Source organism: Cupressus sempervirens, chromosome 9 (genome assembly GCF_028749045.1).
Source record: "Cupressus sempervirens isolate cs-2001-9-10 chromosome 9, ASM2874904v1, whole genome shotgun sequence".
In the NCBI taxonomy this organism is placed as follows: domain Eukaryota; kingdom Viridiplantae; phylum Streptophyta; class Pinopsida; order Cupressales; family Cupressaceae; genus Cupressus; species Cupressus sempervirens.
The window spans coordinates 770,542,624-770,569,508 of NC_143126.1; the positions used below are offsets into that span (position 1 = coordinate 770,542,624).

A 26,885-nucleotide genomic window follows, 5' to 3' on the forward strand; every position below is an offset into this window, starting at 1 on the left:
TAAAATACCATATTAATTTTTCATTAAATTAAACCATTAATTAAATCTTTTTAATTAGGCTTAATTAATAGAAAATACATCAAAGACTCACAAGGTAAAAATATGAAAACCCATCATAGCCAAAATACATACAGAATCAAGCCAAGGGTTTATATCATGAATTACATCATCCAACGTATTCGGAGGGTACTCAACTCAGATACTTGTCCTAATTTTCAATTAGGACAAATGGCTTAAAGGGTTGGGATTTGGACTTGAGAATTTATCTCCCTTCTCTTATCATTGGGATAGTGTGATAGGGTACGCTCATCCTAGCAATTCAGGGAAGTCGATAACCGGTACCTGCAACTTTCATAAAATCCATGCATATACAAGCACAATATATACTAAACTAAACAGGCAATGGCAGGAAGTGGTGCATCGTGTAGATCTCGACTAGCAGGTGACTACGACTCCCTTCCTTAACCACATCAAACACGCCATACAAAGCAAATACGCAAAGTTACATAGTTGGCACTACATAACCTAGCGACGTCTCTTCCAAATCTGGCAGCCACAACATTTTTGTTTTTCGTTCGCTGGTTCATTGTATTAAAGATCGCAAAGTTTGCTTCCCACTGCATGTGGAATTAAACTCCCAACAATCGGCAATTGTATTCATGTTCTCGACAACAACTTTCATTTTTTGGGGTAGTTTTTAGTTTCTTTGGTATTGCAGATTTACTGCCCCCTGCGCGATAGAGGATCTTGGCAGGCGACTGCCTTTTTCGGCACCCTGCAACCTACCTTTCTGGTAGAGTTCTTCCAGTCGGCATTTTGTTTTGAAGTTTAAAAAATCATGCCCGAATTGAGTATTAAAAACTCCTGGCAACGAAGACTTTTCACCACACGGAAGTTTTTAGTTGCTCTTCCTTACACAAAACTACCACGTGTACACTAGCCAGCTATCACCCTGCAAGAACGACTGCCCTTGCCACGTGGAGCCAAGTTAGCAATAGCAAGGACTGTCGCATCACTTGTGGAACCCTCTTTAACACATCAGCGTACAAAAATTGACATGTGTTATTCTGTACAGTACGAAAGGCATAGTCATTTGCCACATCATCCGAGGGTGCATATTTTTTGCTAACATTAGCATAACGCTATGTTAAAATTGATGGTCGTTTGATCATCAAAATTAGGCATTTTACAACTGTAATGAGGGTTGTTTGACCATCAAATTTAGACTCACAGTTTTCCTTCCAAACCCCTCTCCAGATTGCTTTTCAGTTTGGTAGCCTGACTTTGCGAGCCCTTATCTCAGACATTTGGACTCCGATTCAAGTGCAATTTTTTTTGAAATCAGGTAGAATTTCTTGAATTTTCAAGTGGTGGTATTTTTTTTCTAGTTTTGGTGCATAGATTTTGCAAAAATTGCATTTTTTGGTGACTGTACTTGCATAATCTTGCATTTTGCAACTTCAGAAGCTCAGTACGGGCACATTTGGTCACTTTTTCAGGTTTCATTTTTTTTGAAAGTGTCTATTTTTTTTATCAACTTTCTAGATCTGGAGTCAAATTCTAGGGTTGTGTGGACCAATTTCTCACTTTCAGAATTAGGCGTTCTTTGGCATTGTAAAGCTTTGATTCTTTTTTCTGAATTGTTGTAAATCTGAGCTAAAGTGCTTAAGTGACAGATTTCAGCCATATAAGGCAGTTGTAAAAGCAAAATCAGAAAGTCCACTTTGTTCATTTTTGACAAGTGGCCCATTGTAAATGCACTACTTATAAAGTGCCAACAACATCTCTTTTGGGGGGGTCTTTTGATTGAGTGAAAAGGGAGGGTGTGTACTGTGTTTTTGTATCTCTCTATTGTGCTCTTTTCATTTCTGCATCATGGGTTTTAAATGTCCTCCTCTAACTTCACGCAACTATTCTACATGGAAAGATATTGCATGGAGTAGATTAATGGAAAAAGGATATTGTCTTTATGTTGATGGTACAATTACCAAACCTACTGATGCTAAAGAACTCATTGATTGGCAAAGATAAGATCGAGAAGCTTTAGGTGTAATTAGGAGTTGTGTCCATGGGGATCTTCTCTTTCACATTAAATTTTTTTCAAAATCTAAGGAAGCTGGGGATAAACTTGAACAGTTGTATGGTAAAGTGGATGAAGAAAAGAGATTTCAAATTGAGGATGATCTACTTCTCTTGGATCCTAAGAATTATGACACAATTCAGGATTATATCATTAAAGTCAATGAGTATAGGGCACTTCTAAAAGATTGTGGAAATCCCGTGAAGGATGACAGGTTGATTCATCACATCCTGAAGAAGCTACCTTCTGAGTACGCCAACTTTGTTTTGAGTTTCAATACTCATAGGTTGACCATGGGATCTTCTTACCAGAAGCATTCCTTTGATGGATTCATAGACATGTTGATTGTTGAAAAATCTCACTTGGTGGATTTTGGACTTCTCAAATCATCTAAGACCAAAGCCTTGGTGGCTAGTGATGATCATAAATCTAGTCAAGGGGGGAAAAGCAACAAGAAGAAGAAATAGTGGAAGCAGAAAACACAATCTGAGACACAACAATCCTCCTCTCAACAAAGCGGTTCTTCTTCAAACAAGAAAGGAAGTAATGAAAAGAAGGACAAACTCTTTTGTGCATATTACAAAAAGACAAATCATGACGAGCATCATTGCAAGACAAAAAGAATCGATTATTTAGAAAATCTACTCAAGAAGAACAAGATTCAAGTGCCAGGTACTTCCAAGGATTCTACTCCTACCTCTTCGAAGGGGAAAGGTCAAGCACTTATGTCAAACACAAATTCTTCTTTGGAATGGATACTTGACTCAGGTGCCTCCTACCACATGGGTTCTTCAAGGGAAGACTTTCCTTCATTGAAGCAGTCAAAGGTACCACACATCTTCGTGGGAGATGACACTAAGATGGAAGTTGAAGGGAAAGGACATGTAGAAATGGAAGATAGGGAATTCAAAGATGTTCTCTATGTTCCAAATCTAAGCTCCAATCTCCTATCAGTTTACCAAATCACTCACCTTGGAGATGGTCATAAGGTTGAGTTCCTTCCAGATTCAGTGATGGTGCAAAGTCTCAAAGATGATTCATTGGTAGCAGTTGGGAAAGTCAATGATGACAAGAGGCTTTATTTCCTCTCCCACTTTGTGCCTAAGAGTTCTTCTCAAGCCTTGTTAACTCAGTCTACTTCACAAATCAACTTATGGCATGAGTGGTTTTCTCACCTTGACTTCCACTCTCTTCAGCAACTTTTCTCAAAATGCATGGTCAAAGGTGTACCTAATATCAACTTTTTAAAGGGAGAATGTTCATCTTGTTCATTGGATATGAATCTCAAGGATAAGTATGATAAAGGGAAGTTTTCTCGAGCTATGATTGTTCTTTAGCTAGTTCACATGGTATTAGCAGGACCCTTTGCAATGACTTCAGTCAGCCAAGGCCACTACATACTCACATTTGTTGATGAATTTTTGAGATTCACTTGGGTCTTCTTCCTTCATCATAAGAATAAAGTTGTTCATAAGCTTCAAGACTTCAAGACTCGTGTTGAACATAAGTCAAGGAAAGCCATCAAAGTACTAAGGGTGGACAATGAGAATAGATATGTTGATAGAAGACTTAAGAACTTTTGTAGAATTGAGGGGATTGATCTTCAGAACTCACCAACATTCAGTCCGAACAAGACAAATGTTGGAGCTATGAGGATTAGGACTCTCAAGACCATGGAAAGTTTCATGATAAAGACCAAGTCTCTCGATCCTACACTTGAAGTTAAAGCCATTACTAGTGCTACTCACATACTTAATAGGTCTCCTCATCCAGCCTTAAATAGCAGGACTCCTTTTGAGGCATGGTGCGATAGAAAACTGGTTGTGAGTCACTTCAGAGTCTTCGATTGTCCAGCATGAGTTAACCTTTCCACCAGGAGTTTCAAGGCACCGACACCTAGGCCTTGTACCATTATCGGTTATGAAGATAATGTGAAGGCTTATAGTTTTATGGATCCAGAGACACATGAGATTTTTGTGGAGAAGGATGTTCACTTTGAGGAAATTTCTCCTATCTTGTCCTCTACTCCTCTCCGCACTTCATACATAGTGGAAACTGATAGTGACACTAGCGATAGTGCTTCAACAGGTTCAGACATGTGGGGTTCTATCGACAGTTGTAGTGAGAGGTCACATCAATCTAGTCCACGTGCTTACATTGCCATAGTGAAAGGTCCATCACATCATGGTACATCTTGTCTTCTAGCTCCAACTTTAGTTGACTTGGGAGATAGACTTGAGGACTTACATCTTCTCATTGATGATGATTCTTCTACAATTGTTGGGAGGGGTCACTCTGACCCTCATGTCCATTCTCTACATGATCAATCTTCACATGTTGGCATGATTGTGGATCCTTATGAATAGAAATTAGTGGAATTCTCTTTGTCAGTTGAGGAGATGGATGGTTTAGTGGAACAGGTTCAACAGACATCCTTGACAGATCTACATTCATTCTTTTCAGCACAGTTGGAAGGGGTGAACTTCAGCATCAGCACAAGGATACTTGAGCAAGTTTTAGGGCCACCATACATCTTTAGGAGTGTACCTTTTCCATTGTCTCTTCCTAAGGGGAGGAACACTATTCTACATTCATGGACCAACTTCTTCATCGGAGCAGCTTTCACTTGTTGGCATTCTTCTTTTGGGGGGGGAGCCTATTCTATCTCTCTTCCTTCTTTCATTCTCTTATTTATATACTGGATGTATGTCATAATGGAGGGTTCTTGATTACTCCATCCATCGATGCATCCTTCTTTATCTCTCTTTTTGGGGGAGGGTTTTTCCCATGAGGTTTTCCCTCTTTCCCCGCTTTATGGGAGATTGCATTTTCATTATGTACATGGGTACCTAATATGGCCTAGTAGCTGGGACCCATTATGCATTTTCATCCTAGTTTCGTAAGCTTAAGGGCATTCCCCTAAGTTTCACTTAAGGGGGGGTGTTGGTGTAAATAAGTATTTACTTATTACACTTACTTAAGTTACTTAGGTTAATGCATTATTTAATTATTTTGCATTATTTTATTATTTTTATTTGTGAGACACTTAGTAGTTTGCGCACCTTTGTGAGTTTTCATGTAGACAAAATAGGAGTACACAACTCTATTTAAGCACATGGTGTCTACAACACTATTTTGCGTGTCACACCCTTGTAGGCTTATCCTCTCATCATTGCTCTTACTTCCATGCTTAATGGACGATAACCCATATCTGGTGGACATGTGTTTAGTTGTATGACACATCATAGTGCTAATTACGAGACATTCTAGATGTATCTCAGAGGCCATTATATATAGGCACTCCTAGTGTACTCTAATGAACCAGTTATTGAATACATTGTTATTCTGATCATACTCTCTCTCTTTGGTCTACTGTGTGCTTGTGTTTGAGTTCTTAGTTCCTGGGTGAATTTTTCCCTTAGAAAAATTCTTATATGGTTATTATTATTATATAGTAATATTATATTATTATTATATATAGTAATATTACGATTATTATGATTATTATTATGATTATTATTATTAAATATAATATAGTAATATATATAATAATTATTATTATTATTATTAAATATATATATTAATATTATATGGTTATTATTATTTAAAATGATATAATAATATATATGATTATTATTGTTATATAATATAATAATAATATATTATTATATTAAAATATATAGTATTATATTATTATTAAATATAATATTATCATGAAATGCGTCGAAAAGGTCATAGGTTATCGTATGATGCCTTTCGATGTATTCAAAGCAACCAAGTAGATCCCTAGGGGTCCTAGGACCCCTAAGGACATATGTTGTCTATTGATCTCAGATTGGTTTTGACAAATGAGTGTCTACACACTTAAGTTATTTACTTACTTAATGTCAAACAAATAGTATATGCCAAGTACAACATGTATATTATAGAGCATGTCAAGTCAACAGTGAGTGCCGAGCCACTCGTGTGTCGAGTCACTCAAGTGCCTAGTAGATGATGTATGTCGAGTGATTCAAGAGCCGAGAAGGTAGTACATGCCAAGTGATACAAATGCCAAGTCTCAGTGTAGAAATTAGTTTATGTCGAGCATCAGAAACTTCAGATGTTGAGTGAGATAGTTTTGTTATAGTTTTTTGTAATGGCACAAACAACCATGTAAGCCATTTTTGAGCTGACTTAAGGATGAATTACGATATTTTGGAGATAAGGATGAATCTTATGTTGGATTCCCAATAAAATTACATGCAACCAATCAGAAAAAAGGGAAGGATTTAAGTGAAAAATGGATGAATCATAGCCATTGATTCATATCTAACCCTATGTCACCTAAGTTTTCTTAAGGAGGACAAACCCTAAACTATCTAGACTATTGAAGGAGAGCATAGAGAAGTTTTCATGTGGAAATAGAGCATTCATGGTGACTAAGGAGTTATGAAGTGAGATTGCAGTGTCAAATCAATTAGAGTAGAACTGAGGAAAGAGAAGAGCATACAACAAAGAGACTTTTGATCAAGAAGGATCAATAATACAATAGTTTAGAAGTGATCTTTCATCAGGCAATCAAGTGCTAACCATAGGATCATCGCTGAATCATTCTAGCAGGTGAATCAGTCAAATCTCTTAACAGAGTAGTCCTAATAGGCTCTATTTAAATCTTTTAATAGGGTGCTTACTTAATTGTGAGTTAAAGTCCTTTACCAAGGCACACTTCTAACAGGGTGTTGAAATCCTTTAATAGGGTAAAACATGTCATGATCAAAACATTGTAACCTTCATTAGATACACTTTATTACTGTAGTAGTGAAGATTTGTGGGTGTCATCCCACCCCAGTTTTACCTTCTGACTTGGAGGGTTTTTCGATAATTATATCTGGTGTCATATGTGTGTGAATGCTTATATGTTTACATGATTTAGATGTATGTGCTTTACATGTTATTTCATTTTACTTATTAAATGTATGAGATGGATGTGTGGTGAAATTTTTCATGGGTCCAAGTTTAAACTACTAATTCATCCCTCCCCGTGCTCTAAGAAGTTTACCTTTCCTATTATAATTCCAACAATTGGTATTAGAGCCTTGCTCTCTAAAAGAGAAGCTTTGCAGCTTTGACGAAAGATCTTGAAATAGGAGTCTACAAGTTGGGAAAGACTATTGAGAATTAGGAGATTGAAATACATCTCATTCTACATCAATTGAATGAAGCAAGAGAAGAACTAAAGAAATACTTGAAGAGAAGGAAGGAAATTGCTATTACGGAAAATGACACACAATACAAAGAGATAGAAACTACTAAGCTATTTGCTAATGGAGACTCCAATAAATTTGATGTGGTAGTTGTAGATCTAATGGACAAGGATAGAGCCCAAACTGAGGAAATCAAAAGTCTCAAGTTAGAGCAAGAATCACAAGCCATACTGCTATGTGAGGTGACTGAATATAAGAAGAAAGTCATAGAAGATAAAGCCATGATTGAAGAGGACAAAAGAATTTTAACCAATATACTGGAAGAAAAATCATTAGAGCTAACCAAGATTTTCAACATGCAATTGGATACTCTAAGTCAAATGATGAATGCCAACTATGAATTGAATGTCAAGGACATTGAGATAACAACATTTAAACTATAGAACGAGCAATTGTAAAGTGACCTAAGTTTCAATAAGTCTTATGAAGCCATCAAATACTTTGACAAACTATTAAGATAATTAAAACATAATAACTCATTACCATTTTGTTTTTATATGTTGGTCAAGCCCAAATAACCATTTCACTTCAATAGTAATATATATATATATATATATATATATATATATATTTTAAATATTATTAATCTTAAATTACTAATTATTATCAGAGAAAATACATGATATAGCTATTGAATTTGAATATCTCTATAGAGACTCAATTATTATACATAGATAATTATTTCATTATTGTAGTTCTCAAACTATACGTTCAAATTGAGATAGCTAAATCATAAGCTATTGAAATCATATTCTAGTTGATATCAACATTGTCTAGTCATTAATGTCCCCACGAACAACCAGTCTAATTATTTTGCATTTTATTTCAACCAATTATTATACATCTAGTACTCTCAATTCTAATAATATTTTTGATTTATGCTTGAATTATACACATTTCATCTTAATTACCATAATTTACCGTAAGAAAATATATTTTTATTTTTTCATATTTAATATATAAATAAAATTAGAATATATGACAATATTTAAAAATATTTATATAATAAGTTTGTTAAAGATTTTTTTTTTAACATCCTTAACAATTCTTTATGCATAAGCAAAATATTTTCTGAACAATTTTCTCTGGGATAAAATTTAAGTAGGTCTAGTTAGTTATAATTTTCTAGGTATTACTAAAAAAAACAAGAGATCCAAAGCATCATAGTTCTTGTCAATTGTATAATATTGTAATATATTTAGAGTTACAAATATGTAGAGTTACTGGAATAATGAAATTTTTAAAAAGGATTAAAAACATATAGTTGCATTTATTTGTAATAAAATATTATGGTAAGATTTGAGGTCTTATCGTCATGAAACAAAATGCATGGAACCGTATGAATTCAATGCAATAGGTAAGGGTGTTCATAGTTCATGCCAATTGTATCATAGTGTAGTGTATTTAGAGTTACAAATATATACAGTTAGTGGAATGATGCAAGTTTAAAATAGATTTAAAAGAATAGTGGAATTTATTTGTAATAAAATATTATGTTAAAATTTGAGTTCTTATCATCATGAAATAAAATGTGTGATCATAAGAATTCTATGCGATAATTAAAGGTGCCAAGATTACAATGTAGGAGAAACATTGAAAGACATAGTTCCAATAAACTAAATGTTGACTTTTATATAGCAAGAATGAAAAATATATTAAAAAATGAAAGAGAAAATTACTTTTGCAAAATAGCACGCATATAATATTTGTAAAGAATGTAAAATATTTTTCATAAAAATTCAACCATAATCTTAGTTTTTTTTAAAAAAAAATCTCTGAGTTAAAACATGGTTTGTTCAATCAAATTTAATATTATATACAAATAACTTTCATAAATCTATTGGATATTGGTCATCATGGAATTCCTCACAAGTTCCTAGCTTAGGTGCTTCTAGGGGCCTTGTTGTATTATGGAATCCTAAGACTATCAAGACTCAACATCTCCATCAAGGAACTAATTGGAAAATATTATCCAATCAACACTATGAACTTTCATTCCATTTGATTAATGTTTATGGCCCTATTCCTACGTCAGATAAACAAAGTTTATGGTTTACTCTTACAGGTTTTATCTAGCAATAAGTACGTGTCAAATTTATTATTGCTGGTGACTTTAATGCCATTCTTCATCCCAAGGATAAGTATGGAGGGATTATTCCCCCTCCTAGAGCTACCCGGGACTTTAATGACTTTGTTGGCAATAATGCTCTATTTGATGTTCACCCACAAGCTGGATCTTTCACTTGGACTAATAGAAGAGTTGGGTTCCACCAGATTGCAGTTAGATTGGATAGATTTTTTTGTTCACAATGTTGGAAATTAGCAAATTATACTATCCAATCAGATATATTACCATATTTAGAATCTAACCATTTCCCTATTCAATTGTCCATTCTTCCATCAGATTCTCCTCTTACTAGTTCTTCTGCACCATCTTTTAAGTTTGAAAGTGTATGGTATCGTCATCACCACTTTGATGGCCTCTTAAAACAATGATGGAAGGATGCTCCACTAGAGCTAGGAACCAAAATGTTTCAGTTTCACAAGAAAATGCAGTATGCCAAAGGCCTTAATCAAGATCTAGAATAAACATGGCTTTAAAAATATTTTTGAGGAGAAAAAGGTGGTAGAAAAATCTAGCTAAGATTAATGAACATATTTTACTCCATGGTTTAAATGTTGATATGCATTCAAGACAAAAGAATTTGCAAGAGGAGTGGTCTAAATTATGTAAGAAAGAAGAAGAGCGTTGGAGATAAAAGTCTAGAGAATTGTGGCTTCAACAAGGGGATTAGAATAGTAAGCTTTTTCATGCATCTACCAAACAAAAGAAGGCTAATAACACAATCTTTACAATTCATGACCATCTAGGAAATCTGATTTCTGATGCTAAGGGCATTCAAATTGAGAATGTAAGGTTCTTCTCTAATCTACTTTCCCCGTCACCGTAGGATCCACCCTCTTCTCACCTTGTGGATGAGATCTTGGATTCCATTCCTTCTTTGATTATGCAACAAGACAATCTAATTCTTATAGCCCCATTTACTCTTTTTGAGATATGTGTTGTAGTCTTTTCTATGCCTGTTGATAAGGCACCAGGCCCTGATGGATTCATTGCATTATTTTTTCAAAAAAAATTGGGATGACATTTGTTTTGAATTGCTTGAGGTTCTTGAATAATCCAGGAAAAATGTTTCCATTTTGAAGAACTTAAATACCACCAATATTTCTCTCATCCCAAAGGTTAATGATCCCTATTCTTTTGCTGTCCTATTTCTTTATGTAACACTGTCTATAAGATTATCACAAAGGCTATTTATTTGCAACTTAAGCCCATTATTCCAAAAATTATATCAACAAAACAAGGGAGTTTTGTTCCTGGTCGAGAAACAACTGAGGGGGCTATAATAGCCCATGAGACCCTTCATTCCAACAAAGAAAATTATATTGCAGCCTTTGTGATGAAGGCTTACGATAAATTGAATTGGTATTTTCTTCTTCTAGACCTTCATCAGTTTAGTTTTTCTTCTAGGTGGTGTAAATGGATTAAAGCTTAGATTTCAAGTTTACATTTTTCCATTCTCATTAATGGTGCACCAGCAGGTTTATTTGCCTCTTCCCAAGGAGTTCATCAAGGTGACCCTCTTTCTCCATGTTTGTTTATCATTATGGTAGAGGTCTTTAGTAGACATATTAACTCTTTTAATAAAAAAGAGTTGTGGAAAGATATCAATATTGTAGGTACATCTTTGTCCATAATCCATTTTCTTTTTGTTGATGATACTTTACTGTATGGATCATCTAAATATCAAGAAGCATAAAGTATGAAGAAATCCATTGACCTATATACACAATTTTTAGGTTAATGTATCAATGTAACTAAATCTGAATTTATGTTTTTAATACATCCCAATTGGTTACTCAAAGAATAATCCATCTTGTTGGTTTTTCCCGTGATCATTTACCTTCTACTTATCTTGGTGTTCCCTTTTTATGGGATTAAACAAACCCTCTTATTGGAAATCTATGATTGATCATATCAATAGTAGAATTAGTGCTTGGAAGGTTCACTAGTTATCCCTCTCGGGTAGAATTTTTCTTATCAAAACTATTCTTTCTACCATTCCTAATTATTACTTCTCCATTGTACAAACCTCCAAAGGTATCATCTCTCAAATTGAAACTTTAATCCACACCTTTCTTTGGTTCAATAATATGAATGGTCAGAAGAAAATACCACTAATTTTTATTTGTGACATGTCAACCTCTTACAGAATAGGAGGTGTTGGACTTCCCAACATTACCAATAGGAATAAGGATTTTGATGCTAAACTTGTTTGGTAAATGTATGAAAAATCCTCTGCCAAAAGGTGTCGCCTTTTACAAAAGAAATATTTAGATAACTTGGAACCTTCTAGAGTTCTTACTATGCTAGACCTGCCAAAGGGGTCTGTCATTTTGGATTTCATGATGGCTTCTTGAGAAGTTATTAGTTCATTAATATCATGGCAAATGAACAACAAGGATAGTGTCAATTTTTAGTTTGATTCATGGAATGGGTTCCCCCCCATCCTGCCACTATTGATTCGTTAAAGGATTTCTCAAACATAGTGATTCAAGCTTGGGGGACATCTTTTTCTACTTATGTGTAATGCCTTGCCCGAAGATCCTTGGAAACAAGGATTCAAATCAAGCGAAGATTTTTTTTTTTTTTAACAAGTATGAATGCACAAGACAACATCATACAGGGATCACAAAGATCGCAACAGAAGACTTCAACACAATCCTGGCAACCAACGAATCTCCAAACGCCACTACCAAAATACAAACACGAACAAAAGCCAACAACCACCACAACAAGATGAGGGTTCAAGAACAACCACTCATCAACAAAACACCAAGCTGGGGTAAAATGCAGAATCCTAAAATTTGGCTAAGCTTGAAATCCTAAAGCCCTGAGAATTGGCTAAGTCTAGATTTTTGAAGCCTTGAAATTTCCTAAAATCCATAACTTATCTCCAAGAGGTCTGAAACCTATCTCAAACGATTTGTCGCATATATTAAAATATATCATTTAAGTATAAGTTGATGTAAATATACGTCAACTTATACTTAAACGATATATTTTAAACCCCTAGGAAATCTATTTTGAACTAAGAAGGTGTAAAAACCAAAAGGGGTTTTTAAACCAACTTTTGAACTTTCATCCAAAAAGCCTAGATAGCCCCTGTTTCTCGTGCAAGAAAGAAAATTGGTCTCGAGTTTCGCGCGAGATCTTTCACTGCTTCGTGCGAGAAAGTGTGTACTTTGTGCGAGGACAACTGAGCTTCGTGCGAGGATTCACATTCTTGCGCGAGGATTCCCTACGCACCACGCGAAGATTTACATTCTTGCGCGGGAAGTGTATTCTTTCATGCGAGAAAGAAAACCCCTAGGAAATCTATTTTGAACCAAGAAGGTGTAAAAACCAAAAGGGTGTCCAAAACCAACTTTTGAAATTTCATCCGACAAGCCCAGACAGCCCCTGTTTCTCGCACAAGAAAGAAAAACTAGTCTAGAGTTTCGTGCAAGATCTTTCACCGCTTCGTGCGAGAAAGTGCGCACTTCACGTGAGGACAACTGAGCTTCGTGCGAGGATTCACATTCTCACACGAGGATTCCCTACGCACCGCACAAAGATTTACATTCTCGCATGGGAAGTGTATTATTTCACGCGAGAAAGAAATAGTCTCACGCGAGGAAGAAATAGTCTCACGCGAGGAAAATACAATCTCGTGCAAGGAAATAAATCAGCGCGACACAAAACATAAATAAAAAGCTAAACAAACAAGGAAACCTCCACACCGGGGAGTACCAAATCCACGTAAATCGAGGAATGAACACTCGAGAGCACTAACAGCAAGGAAAGAGGAACATCTAACCATCTAAAACATAAAAGCAAAGCACATACTGAAATAAACATCGCAATGAACAAAAATACATTTCAGAGCTAAACAACCAAATAAGTGTGCGGTTCCTCCCAACTGTCAATAGCATCATAAGACCATTGTGGGTCCTAGCCATCCCCCGCGCGTAACATCCCAAGCCACCGACCAAATCGTCGGTACTGTCGTAATAGGGACATCACTACTAAAAACATTCAACAATATAAGCACAAGGAAATCTAACATGCTAGTGATAATGCATAAGATAATCCTACAGTAGGTAACATCACCTATCACATGCTAAACAATAGTAAGCAACAAATATACTACTAAACCAAATCACATCATACTAAGGGAATGCGCCAAATAAAATAACATCATCTAAACATGATATACAAGCATCCCAATGAAAGCATACTCCAGAACCCGAAGTACCAAGTGAAGACATCTAGCAACGGTCGCACTAGGACAAAGATCATATGTGTACACCAATCCCTAGTAGTGGTGAAGGTAGCTATGCCTCCCAAGCATGTGGCACCCATAGGTCCACACCCGTCGTGTTGATGGAGATAATGATCCAACCGCAAACACATAAAATACAACATCCATGGCTAACACTCACGCCAGACAGTATGATGGCTGAACCAAGAACCTAAGACAATGCAAGGAGTATAGGTCATGGTCAGACACTCAAAAGGCTACTAAGTAGGGACTAACATCATGGAGAGTCGCTTGGCATCAAAAAGCCCAAGCTAGGACTTGCGCAGATTCAACATCCCTCAACAGAAAGGCTCTTGCACCCCAAACCTTTTTATTATCTTAAGTTTTATTACCAGTCACACATTTTATTTTATTTTCACTTAATTAAAGCTTCCTTCGCAAACCCTCTGGGCACAATGATCACTAGGCTGCGAGGTAGAAGCCCCCTCCATATGCTACCCTACCCTACCCATGCTCATCCTATGACAAGTGCCCGTGGGCATGCATACTCCCATCCCAACCCCAATGATCATAACTTTCGACAAATTCATGAAAGATCGAGCCTCACAAGTCACCCAACAAATGTATGCGCACGTACTCGTGTGTGGCACACAACCATCGCGAAGATCATAACACAAGGATAGGAATGAGAACACAATGAAAAAAAAACACCCAACCGAAAACAACTCAAGAGGACAGATTCTACACGAATCCCAAAGCCAATAAAACCATACATCATTAAATCACTCAATCGGCTTCAATCTGAGAGTATGGATTCGACACGAATCCCAATGATGCAACAAGACCAAACATCATGAACTCACTCAATCAGCCTCAATCCGAGAGTATGGATTCTACACAAATCCTAGCGTTCATGAACAAAAGAAAAGGTCCAAAAGAAACCATAACAAGTATAAAATCACTCAACCGAACACAATGTCAGGAGTACGGATGCAACACGCATCCCAATGTAACATAAAAGTGCAAAAGTGGTCTGACTGATATCCAAATGGATCATCCAAGTCCATGACCCACATTGTGCCAAGAAAACTTGAGAAAACAGTGCGACACACAAAACGAGGTGAAAATCTCAAATTTTGAAAAAACTTCAACATTAAAACCCATTTGGCCTTTGGGTTCAAAAACCCCAAAAATCCAAAAATAAATGGAATCAGACACCGTATGCAAAAACGGCCAGCATAACGGTGCAAAACTCCAAACCCTCATCTCAAAAAATAGGGAAATGTTCATACCCACCCAACCGAGTAGAACTAACGTACAGAAACAGAGGGGAACACTAGTTTTCAACCTCCAAACAAATGGCTACCAAAAAAAGAAGTAGAAACCAAGCAGAAACAATAAAACAGGAAAGCCCTACCTCACAGCCAAAAGGGCAAAACGGGAATCTGAACCATAAAATAAATATCTCGTAGAAGTAGCTAAAAATCACGGCAATCTAAGGTTTCCCCAAGCTGGATCCAACGAGCCCAACCTCGTGATGATCCCATGCCCGTAGCTCCCACAACGAACAAAACAGTAAATCCTCATGAGGAGGATTTTGGGTTTTACTCTCCAACTTTCCAATTCAAAAGTGAGAAGTGAGGAATTAAATTCCTTTTTGGATACTTATTCACTTTTTGGGTGAATAATCGATTAGGGCATTTAACCAGCCAATCTAGTTGAACCCCAATCGACCCAAATGAAAACAAGTTATTCCTATAAATAGGAATTCATCTATGGCAAAGCTGCCAGAAATTAAAATAAATCAATTAAAAATCCTGAAAACCCAAAAACTCATAAATCTCCTTAATAACTTTTGTGACAATGCGAACCTCTAAATGCATAGACACGCTTACTGGTCTAATCACATAATGCAAATGAGTTCGGATTTAATAATCACCAAAAGGTTTAAATTAAAACATTTAATTAAAGATACGTCGACCATACAAAGGCGACATTGGTAAAATATGAACGGTTGAATCACTAACTCAAAGTGCCATTGCCAGGGATATAAATCCTGCACACTAAACAACACGATCAAGTGCAATTGCATATAATAACATAGTTGAAGCAATAAATGTATTAAATCACCTAATTTAACCATTTATTTAATTATATTAAAATAATCTATTTACATCACTCACGTTCACAAAAGACATAGCAACGCAGGAATGAAGTAAATAACCATAGCATTAAATCCATCACATAACAAAATCAGAGGTATGTCCAAATACCAGATAACTAGATAACATCATAAAACACATAGTCATCTCAAAATGACATCATCACGCAATATGATTAACTGAACATCATAGTAGTCTAATATCTATGATACTGGAATCAAAGAGTAACATCTGACCCTCGGGTCATCTCAAATGTAAACATAACATGAGCAACAAATATCTCTCTAATCATAAATGTAACAAGGTAAATTTCTACAACACATAACCAAATAATCTCACATGAACAATCCATTTAATTACTTACGCATTTAATAAAGATTGATTACTCTGCATTAAAAGGGCACTTAAAACACACAAACAACCATAGTCATAAACATGACTAACCACTGCTACAGGAACCTAGTCCAGTGTAGCATGGTGATAGTACATAGAACAATCTCTACACACATCTCAAGGTAATCACGGAACAACCTCATGATACCACATCGATCCTGGTAACCACTAACACAAACCTTAGTGAACCAAAAATTACATCATAATCTCAAAGATCAGTCAAAAGCATAATCAACGTCACTGATAAAGAAACATAAATCCAAACAGCTCAACGATGTAGACCACTCAGGGTCACAATCAAGAACCATCACAAAAAAAAGATCATCAAGGTTGCATCCATCAGGACAACTTTCAAAAGTCAAATGGGAGAGGCACTTCATTATGTATCAGTTATTCATAGAGTCACAGAGCTAGTCATTTGACAAGACCCCTCAATTCTTCTTATATCTCACAATCAGGCTACCTCTTTCAAACAAGTACTAACTAAAAGGAATTCTTTTATGTCTAATCAACCAGATTGCCTCTTTTGGGTTCTAGCTAAAGATGGTAAATACTTTATTAAACCAGGATACTTAGCTCTCCAACACAACCAATTTAATAATACCACATATCATGCTTTTGAATTCTACTGGAATAGCTCAATTCTACAAAAAGAAGGGTGCTTTGCATGGCTTGCACTAAAGAACCAAATTTTAACTAGTGATCATCTTCATAGTTTGAGCATTTCTAATCACTTTCACTATGTTCTCTATCTACAATTTACAGAAACAACAGATCACCTCCTCTTAAACTACCCTTTTGCCCAAGATTGTTGGCATTTTGTCCTTAATAAGCTTAATTTCTATATGCCATTACCTAATTCTCCATGGAATTTATTCCAAGCATGGCCAATATTATATTCTAAATCAATATTTTCATGTCTTTGGAAGTGCATCCCTACATCTGTAGTATGGGCAATTTGGTGGGAAAGAAACAATAAAATTTTTAGACAGACATCATCTCCAATACCTGAATTTTTTGAAGGATTAGAGAGATTAATTGTTGAGCTTGTTAATACTTGAGTAAGTAAATGTAAGGATAAACATGTTTTTTCTCCTTAGGATGGCTATGTTATTCATCAGTGGAAGAGTTTGCTTTTTCCTCATCTTCCTACTCCAATGTGTCCATCCAAGATTCCTCTTATCCTAGCACAAACCAAGTGGATTCCTCCAAGTGAGGGTTATTTCAAACTCAATTTTTATGGGACCTCTAGAGGAAATCCAATCAACTTTGGCTATGGCATAGTCATTAGAGATTTTTAAGTTCATGCAATTACAACAAAATCATCTTCTCTCCCTCAGTGTACTAATAACAAAGTTGAGGCCTTGGCCTTGCTTTTTGGTTTGGAACTTGTAAAATCACTTTCTATATCTAAGTTACATGTTGAAGGGGATTCATCCATTATTATTAATGAATGTATTAAATGTCATGTATAGAATTGGTCCATACAGTATATATTACATCAGGTATGGTCTTTTCTTGATTCAATCTCTAAATGTTACATCATGCATACTTATAGAGAAGGCAATCTTTTAGTTGATTGTCTAGCTAATTTGGGTATTGATGAGGTTTATATTAACTCAGGTTACTTTCCCTACTTAACTTCCTTGATCTCCCCAACTTGGTTAATATTGTGGCAAAAGAATATGTTTAGAATAAGATTGACTCATTCTCATATTTTATTTAATAGTAAATCATGACTTCTCTATGATTTCACATGTTTTTTCTTTTATGGATTTCACTTGTTCTTTTGAGATATTGTATACAAGTCATGGTCTTGGATTGCACTTGCATCAGATGGCTTTCTAATATCATGGTCTCAACTGGAGTTTTGGATGTAGATCAGTGATGGCAATGTTTATGATAGTTTTTGGCTGGGCTCTTAGTTTTGTCTCTGGCACCAAACAATGAATTCTATTCATATGAGTTTTAGACTCTTTGTAATCACTATATTATTGATTTGGGAATCTCTAGGACAAGATTCATTAGTGTTGATAGATACTCTCTCTTGATGCAGTATTTTTTCTTCTCTATCCTTTTTGTATCAGGCAATGACCAAAGCTTTTCTTTTCTAGTTCTTTTCTCCAGGAGCTATTTTGAACAATTTAGTATTAATATAAATATAATGTTTCACCCAATATACATACATACATACATACATACATACATAAATATATTATTTATTTATTTTTTTTAAATTTTTTTCCACCTTCCTTACGCTTTAGTCCGGAACAATGAATGAGCCTTCAAATTTTAGTTGTAATTGACAAAAATTATTTCTCCGAACAAGCACATGATTTTATAGGTGATAAATAAACTACATTCTAGAATTTACCTTATGGATTTGGAGTATTTAATTGCATTGAAGATAGCTAGAAATTTATTGAATTTTAAGTTTTAGTAATTCTTTTTTCTTCTTACATTTATGACTCACAACCAATTAAAACATTGATAATTATCATTTTTTGAAATTTATAAATACATGAAATTTATCAAACTTTATAATAATTTAATGAATTTAAAAAATATTTAAAGTTAATCGGTCTAAATTTTATAAATAATTGCAGGTAACAAATGCCTGCTTTAAAGGAACTAATAAAACTAGTAATTGCAAGTTTTGTACATGCAACAAAAAGCTGATTTTTTTTAAATCAGTAATTGGACGAAGCCAAGATTAATTATTTCTTTTTTTAATAATTAATTATTTTTATGTGTTAAGTGAATTCGAACCCAAGACCTCTGACATAAGAGGCTCACAAGTTAGCATTGTGTTATAGGCTCTTGCCTAAGAGATTTTATTTGTATTTATAAAAGTTATATGACACATTAATAACAAAATTTTGATGAGAAAAGTTTCAATGATTTCATTTTTTTTTTTATTAATAGGAGTTAAATATTTAAGAAATATATATTTTTATCTAATTTGAAAATCAAATTATTCTTCCCAACTATAAAATGTTGTAATTTTTTTTATTTAATAAAAATATATATTCTCAAAATTTGTTACATTCTTGTAATTCAAAAATTCTATCACTAACTAAATTCTACTTAATGTATGAAAACTAAAATAATCAATATTGCAATTGTTATTCACATTCCAAATAATTATGGTCATGTTGACTACTCCCAAAATATCTACATCTTTGACTCTTATACATGGTTTGCTCTCAATATTGTCCAAAATAGAACAAAAACAAAAATCATCAATAAAATTTAAAAACATATTCTATCACAATTCTATCATCAGTACACACAAATAACTTGTTTGTGCAATTCTAGATCTTGCCAGAGAAACAAAACTTATAGAAAAATACAAACAAAACATAAAGTCACTGAAAATAATTTTTTATCAACTAGAATTACAACATGTGTGAATTGCATTGAATAAATAAAGGAAGAAGCAAAAATTTGGATGTAATTTCTAAAGAGCTGGAGAAAACAATTAATAGTTCACATTTAACATAAATTTCTCCATAAGTGATGGGAAAAAACCATTGTTGCTAATCTGGAATTAACAGATAATTGTTCCAAATTTAGGATCTAGTTGTTCATTATTTTTTACATCATTAAAAAATAAATGTTTTTTTTTTTTCATCTGAAATTTGTAAAATGGAGAGGTCTTAGATAATTGGAATATTCCAAATTTGGGAAAGGAAATTTAACAACTTCCTAATTGTTCATTTTTTTTACATCATTAAAAAAATAAAAGGTCTTTTTTTGTTCATCTAGAAATTGTAAATTTAACAAATTTCTAATTGTTCATTATTTTTTACATCATTAAAAAAGTAAAAGGTCTTTTTTTGTTCACTTGGAAATTGTAAATTTAACAACTTTCTAATTGTTCATTATTTTTAACATAATTAAAAAAATAAAAGGTCTTTTTTTGTTCATCTAGGAATTGTAAAATGGAGAGGTCTTACTGCTTAAAAATTTAGGAAAAAAAGATACTTTAAAGTTTTAAATATTATTAGCTTTTATAAATCTTGATCAAGGAATCTAGACTTTTCAAAAGATTCATTTAGAACTGTTCATGTTAAAATTCTTTTCATATTATGGACAAATGTCTTCAAAATAAATTAAGAAATAAAAGATTGATTGCATGGATCATGTCCATTCCAATCATAGATGAAAAATGTGATGCATCCATCATACATTACAACATTCATATTTCTTCAAAGTCCCCTATACTGCATCATTTATAATTTACTTATTATTAAAATATTAGTATTATTAAGATGATAACAATTGAAACATTGGTCTTGTATAAATAAATGATATAAATAGTATCATTTTCAATTGAAGACTTGTGAAGATTTCTAAATTTCTTAACAATGATCGATAAAAAAATTTATACGAAGATTTGATTAGAATATTTTTAATTAACACAAGTTATTAAATTTAATGATTTATCATCAAAATAATTTTATTTAAAAAAAATAAATCATACACAAGTTTTAAAATTGAACGAAACAAATTAATTTTTAATAATCTATCATATAAGAACTATACATTTATTAAAATATATTATTAAACAATGAAAATTAAAGAACAATGTTTAGTTTAAAGATTTTTTAGGGATTTCAATTTTTTTATTTAAATTCCATGCATTACCTCTATGCCACACCACAACCTGGTAATATTCTAATTTTGAAGTCTAGTGCATAATGGTGACTTTTTTTTATCTTCAATAGCCAAAATGAGTAACCTTTTGTTGTTGAGATGAGGCAAAAAAATTTGGTCATTCTAAATATATATTTAGTAAATATCATATTAAAAGTAGCTTACATTAGTCCCATACATATACGATGGGTATGTAAGTTTATTATATATATTTATATTTTGTAAGTTTATTATATACATCTAATGTTTCAAACAAAAATTGAATATCCACTGAGATAAAATATTTAGTAGTGTCTCCTTTTTTTTCTTCATTTCTTAATTGCTCTCCCTCTCTTAAAATATTATCAAATGAGAGGCCAAATAAATTTAACCCTAAATTATTGCTCTACTACTTCAAATCTCATCTTAGCTCTAAAACTAAAAATATAAATAAAAAACCAATTTCTTTCTCCTCTATATCTGGAGACCTCGATAAATAGAGAGATGAATTGGGCTCTCTAAAAAGGAACTGTAAATTCCAAAAAAAAAAACATAAGAAAAAAGAATACCCATGCCTTTGGCTTTCCCTTCAAAGGTTTTCACATAGATCTCAAAATATGTCAAGGGAAAACAACAAATTGGCATGGCTAAAATTATCACATCTTTACTGAAAAAAAAATGTACAAAACAAATAATTGAACTCCAAAATTTCTTGTAAAAGTGGTAAAATCTCCTCTTTTTTGTATTTCCTTGGGTCTTTAATGCCTCACAATCACTTCATTTTTTAGTTATGTAAATTCTATTAACAACATCCTACAAATTTGTTATGTAATTTCAACATTAAAGAGTACACTAATAAGATTAGATCCCAACATCTAGGGGAAGAAAAAAATCAACATATAGGGGAAGAAAAAAAAGAGGTAGCTTAGGGAATATAATTTAAAGCATACGTTCTACCATTTTATAATCCATTCATACTTGCAACTATGGTCTGGAAAATTCTAAGAAAAAAAAAGCATTTGTTCTACCATTCAAGGAGCCTGCAAATAGTTGAGAATGGTTAATGGTTTTGTAAGCAGAGTCTTGTGCGGCCCCATAAATTTTAACAACCACAAAATATTTTCCACCATAGCTTCTTGTGGATCTTCAAGTCATTCATCCAAAATATCCTTTACTGAAGCTCACTTCCATTATTAGTTTGAGCTGCATTAAACCAAGCCTCCTTGAACCCTTCTCTGACTGGATGTTTTATGCTTATTGCTTCCAATGCCAACACTCCAAAGCTATACACATCCCATTTCTCCATTGTGCATAAAATTAAAACTCAAATTATAAGTTTGGAAGAATTTTCTATGCAAAGCATTCCAAAAAAGTTTCGAACGATCTAAACATTAAATTAATTTTTTTTTAAAGATTGGAAAGGGGTCTTTGTAGCTTTTGCAATGGATATGCAAAACTATTAACACATATTAGAAACTTTTCCGTGAAACTAAATATCTTTTAGAAATTTCTAAAAGTCGGTTGACTGGATCAGAAAAATTAAAAATCAACAAGTCTTACAAATTTTCCATTACAAAAAAAATTTTGGGGAACAAAGTTCCCACACTAAGCCTATCGACTTAATTAATAACATAATACAAAAGAATATCTTCAATTTAAATACTTTTCATATATGTATTAAAAAATATTTGTGAAAAGTATCAAAATAGCTTTATTGCTATGTGAAATTCTTTTCTTAAAGTCTAATTTACTTTGAGTGAAGTAGGCATGTACACTAGTTGTTTTAAATTAGTTTATTAATAAAATAATGTATTCTACACTTTTTACGAAAAAAGATGGAATAATACTATGAAAATGAAAAGACGCAAAAAAATAGAGGAATAACAAAGAAGGAAATGAGGGATATCGAAGAGAAGAAGAGGAGGTGAGGGAGAGGAAAAAGGAGAAGGGAAGACGAAGGGATCTGAAAAAAGTTGGATAAAGGAGGATGCCATGAAGAGCTAGAGGGGTAGCTTCCCAATTTCTTGGATATTGCTATGAAAACTGAATGAGGTGGACATGGAAGGCAAGAGAAATTGGAGGAATTAATCCTCTTAGTTTCTTGGATGCTGCAAGGAAAGTAGAGTGCAACAGACAAGAAGGCCCATGAAATCTACTATTTATAATTATCGAACTGTTTAAAACCAATCACACAGACTGGGGTCTAGCAAATTTTTGAGGTGGAGAACAATTATAATCTACTTGAGTTTTCAACATGGGAAGCAATGAGTACATATTGGATTTGGAAACTGAAATTTCCATATGGTAGAGCTCATGGGCCTCCGATGACTCTATTAAATTTGATGTCAGATGTGGGTGTATTGAGATCATCCAGATGAAGGAGCTGGCGTGGTCAGTTGAAGCCCGACGCATGCCCAATTGCAAAGATTACATTTTCAATATCATTGATGTCAATCCACCTAAATCCCTTCTTCATTTGCAAGAAAAATTGGATCTTCTGCTTGTAGCGCTCCAGAGGTACGTTAGGTGTATGTTCAGGGTGGAGGAATTGTTGGATAAATTGTATTCCTGTTCCTGCTTCTTGTCACAGGCAGAAAATGAGAAGCGGTGGTGGATTCTTGTAGATGCCGAGTGTTAATTATTGTTAGTTGGAAAACTATTATTTCTAACCTGAAAATAGCAGTAGTATTTATGGGTAGCTTGGATAGTTGTTCATCCTTATCTATGTATAGAAGCATTAGTTATGGGTAGTTTGGACAACTGTTTGACCACTTGCCGAGAATTAGTAAATGGTTGTTGCAAGGATAATTATTTACTAATTTTAGTGATTCCCTTTTGGACACCTTGCAACCAATTCTATTATTGGTTGTCGAGTTGTCTTAATCTCAGTCGTTGGTTTGATTTAATCTCGGTCGTTGGTTTTCCAATAGGAGTAGTATAAAAAGGGGTCATTGGGTCATTTGGAAAGATAAGTTTTGGAGAAATGTTTGCAGTGTTAGCAAATAGCCTTGTAGTGTTAGCAAGGGCGTAGTGTTAGCGTGGGGATAGCAGTGGGGAATATCAGCGGAAGAAATTAGGAGGTTGTCGAAGTTCTGCTAGTAAGAGGCAAGGAATTTTGTATCTCTTGATTTGCTGAAGTTTAATATAATTCCTCATCTGTAGAACTGGTTTTCCCTTATGGGTTTTTCCAGGGACAATTTGTTTAAAAATATTGTGTTTATTGTGTTGCGCATTTCTTTCCGTATTTTACAAGTGAAGTTGCAGTTGTGTTATTTTTCAATATTAGCTGGAAATTTGTTTTCAATAGTTTAATAATCATTTATGATAGGAGATTAATAATCAGTGACTACAATAGTTAGATTTTTCACATGGTATCAGAGCATTGTTAAGGGTAGAAGAGTTTTGCCCTAGGAAAGAAATTTTGATCTCTTTAGATTTATTATTGCTTTAAACCCTTGAGATGGCTTCAGCTGGTTTGAGAGATCAAGATAGATTGGATGGTCCCTCAAATTTTGGTGTCTGGAAGGCCAAAATTTCTTTATTGTTGGAAGAGAATGGTATCAAAGATTATGCTACCAGTGGTGTACCTTTACCAACAGATGCAACACAGTTTGTAGCATATAGGAAGGATGATGCCAAAGCGAGGAGGCTTATCCTTGATGGTGTCAAGGATCATATTGTTCCACATATCTTGGAGCTAGATGCAGCAAAGAAGATGTGGGACGCCATTCTAAATCTATACCAGAATGCTACCACCAACAGGAAGTTGATTCTCAAAGAGAAGCTAAAGAATACTAGGATGAATCGGGGAGAAGACATCACAAGTTACCTCACCAGGCTCAGACTTGTCAAGGATGAGTTCGCAGCTGATGGAGATAGCCCTAGTGATGATGAGCTAGTGAGAATAGCCCTAAATGGGTTTACTAAACAATGGAGTGTCTTTGTTCACGTTGTCAGTGGACGAGATACTTTACCGAGTTGGGATCGACTATGGACTAATTTCACTCAGGAGGAGTTTAGACTAAGTCTTGTCAATGGGGCCAACAAGAGTCAAAAAAATGAGGTGCAACAAGAGAACGTTACCCTAGCGGGTAAAGGGAAAGAAAAGAAGGGATCTAGCAAAGGATCAAATTCACAAAGTGAAAAGAAGAAGAAGGACCTTTCTAAGGTCAAGTGCTTTGGATGTCACAAGTTTGGCCACTATGTCAATGATTGCCCAGAGAGGAAGAAGGGTAAGAAGCAGGTGGCAGCTTCAACAAGTGCAGAAGAACTCTCTAGCAGAATGGAAGATGAGTTTTTACTCATAGCTTGTATGGTTAGCTCAACCTCATAGTGTGTTTGATATATAGATAGTGGGGCGTCATTTCATATGATAGGAGTTAGAAAGTACTTATCCAGTTACAAGGAGGAGGACACCAACATCCATATTTCTATGGGAAACTTGTCCAAACTCAACCCTGTTGGGAAAGGGACTGTTCAATTTCAGAGGGAGAATGGAAAGATAATTCCTCTTCATGATGTGTTATATGTGCCAGGCTTAGGGGGTATTTGCAGGATCATGGTGTGCCAAAAAGTGGCGATGTGAAAAAAAAAGAGTTTGAAGATGCCTAAAAGTGCTTCAAAATCCACTCTGACTTTTTTTTACCTATCCAGGAACCAAACCTGGAAGGTTAAGCCGAGCCTTATTGGATATCTGATATCATATCGGATATCTGATTTTAAATCCAATATCAAACTAATAATTAAAATCATATGATAGTATGATATATTATTTAATATTATTATAATAATAATTATTATACTATAATATAATAATATTATTATTATATTATACTCGTATAATATTATACTATAATAATAATATTATAATAACATATTATATTATAATAATATAATATAATATTTCATATATTATAATATATAGTAATGTAATATAATATATATATAATATAATATAATAATAAAAAATAATATATTATAATATAATATATAATCAAAAGGTATAATATATAGTAAATTAATATAATAAATATAAAATATAATATAAAAATATATAAAATGTAATATATATGTTATATTATATATATTGTCATATCGGATATCCGATGTTATATCAGATATCCGATATCATATCGGATATCCGATGTTATATCGGATATCTGATATAATATCAGATATCCGATACCTGTGCATGGATTAAGAACAGAATCACAGACCCCCGACCCTTATTTTCACACGAATTTGGGCCAGTCAGATCAGATATCAGATACCAAATCGAATATCAGATAACAAATCGGATATCAGATATCAGGTATGTTTTTCCACCCCCCCTGACTCATTTTTAACCTAAATTTAATAGATTTTAACATGATTTTTTTTTTAGTTGAATCTAGGGTTTTTTTGACAAAAATGGTTAAAATTTAGATTTTTTTAAAATATATATTATGTTTTGCAATTCAATAGGAATGGCTGATCAAAATGATGACATTGAGGCAGGGAATAATATTCCTCGCAACCCACCACCAAACGATCCAGTATCCCCACAAAATCATCCACCAAATGATCCTCTACCTCCTCAAAACCCTCCTCGAATCGAGGATTTGATAAATGAAAATCTCATTGAGTTGAGAGGTTTGCATAGAACATACAATAATGTACCTGCACTGGCTCCTATGGTATCCACGTTAAACACCATAGTGGATAACATTGAAACCCTTACAAAACAACAAAATGCCACTCTTCGTTGGCGTGATGAAATGCACCAGATGTTTGATGATGGTTTGGATTATGATGAGGTCACGGCCCTCAACATAACCAAAGATGATTTGGCAAGCCTTTTTGCTAACCCAAAAACGAGTATACCAGTTGACCCAAAAAAAACCAAACTATTGATTAAATGGTGCACAAATGACGCCATACGTGCAAATTTTTGGGACCGTTGGAAGATGGTCTTTGATATCCCTCCACATGGAAATTTAGACATACCATTTTATTTCCTTAG

The 26,885-nt window shown here is 34.0% G+C and overlaps 1 pseudogene; it reads left to right on the forward strand.

The window, feature by feature from the left end:
• Positions 1-23,522, forward strand: part of LOC149540968 (uncharacterized protein At4g15970-like) — a 39,818-nt pseudogene extending 16,296 nt beyond the window's left edge.
• Positions 23,523-26,885: the final 3,363 nt, after the last annotated feature.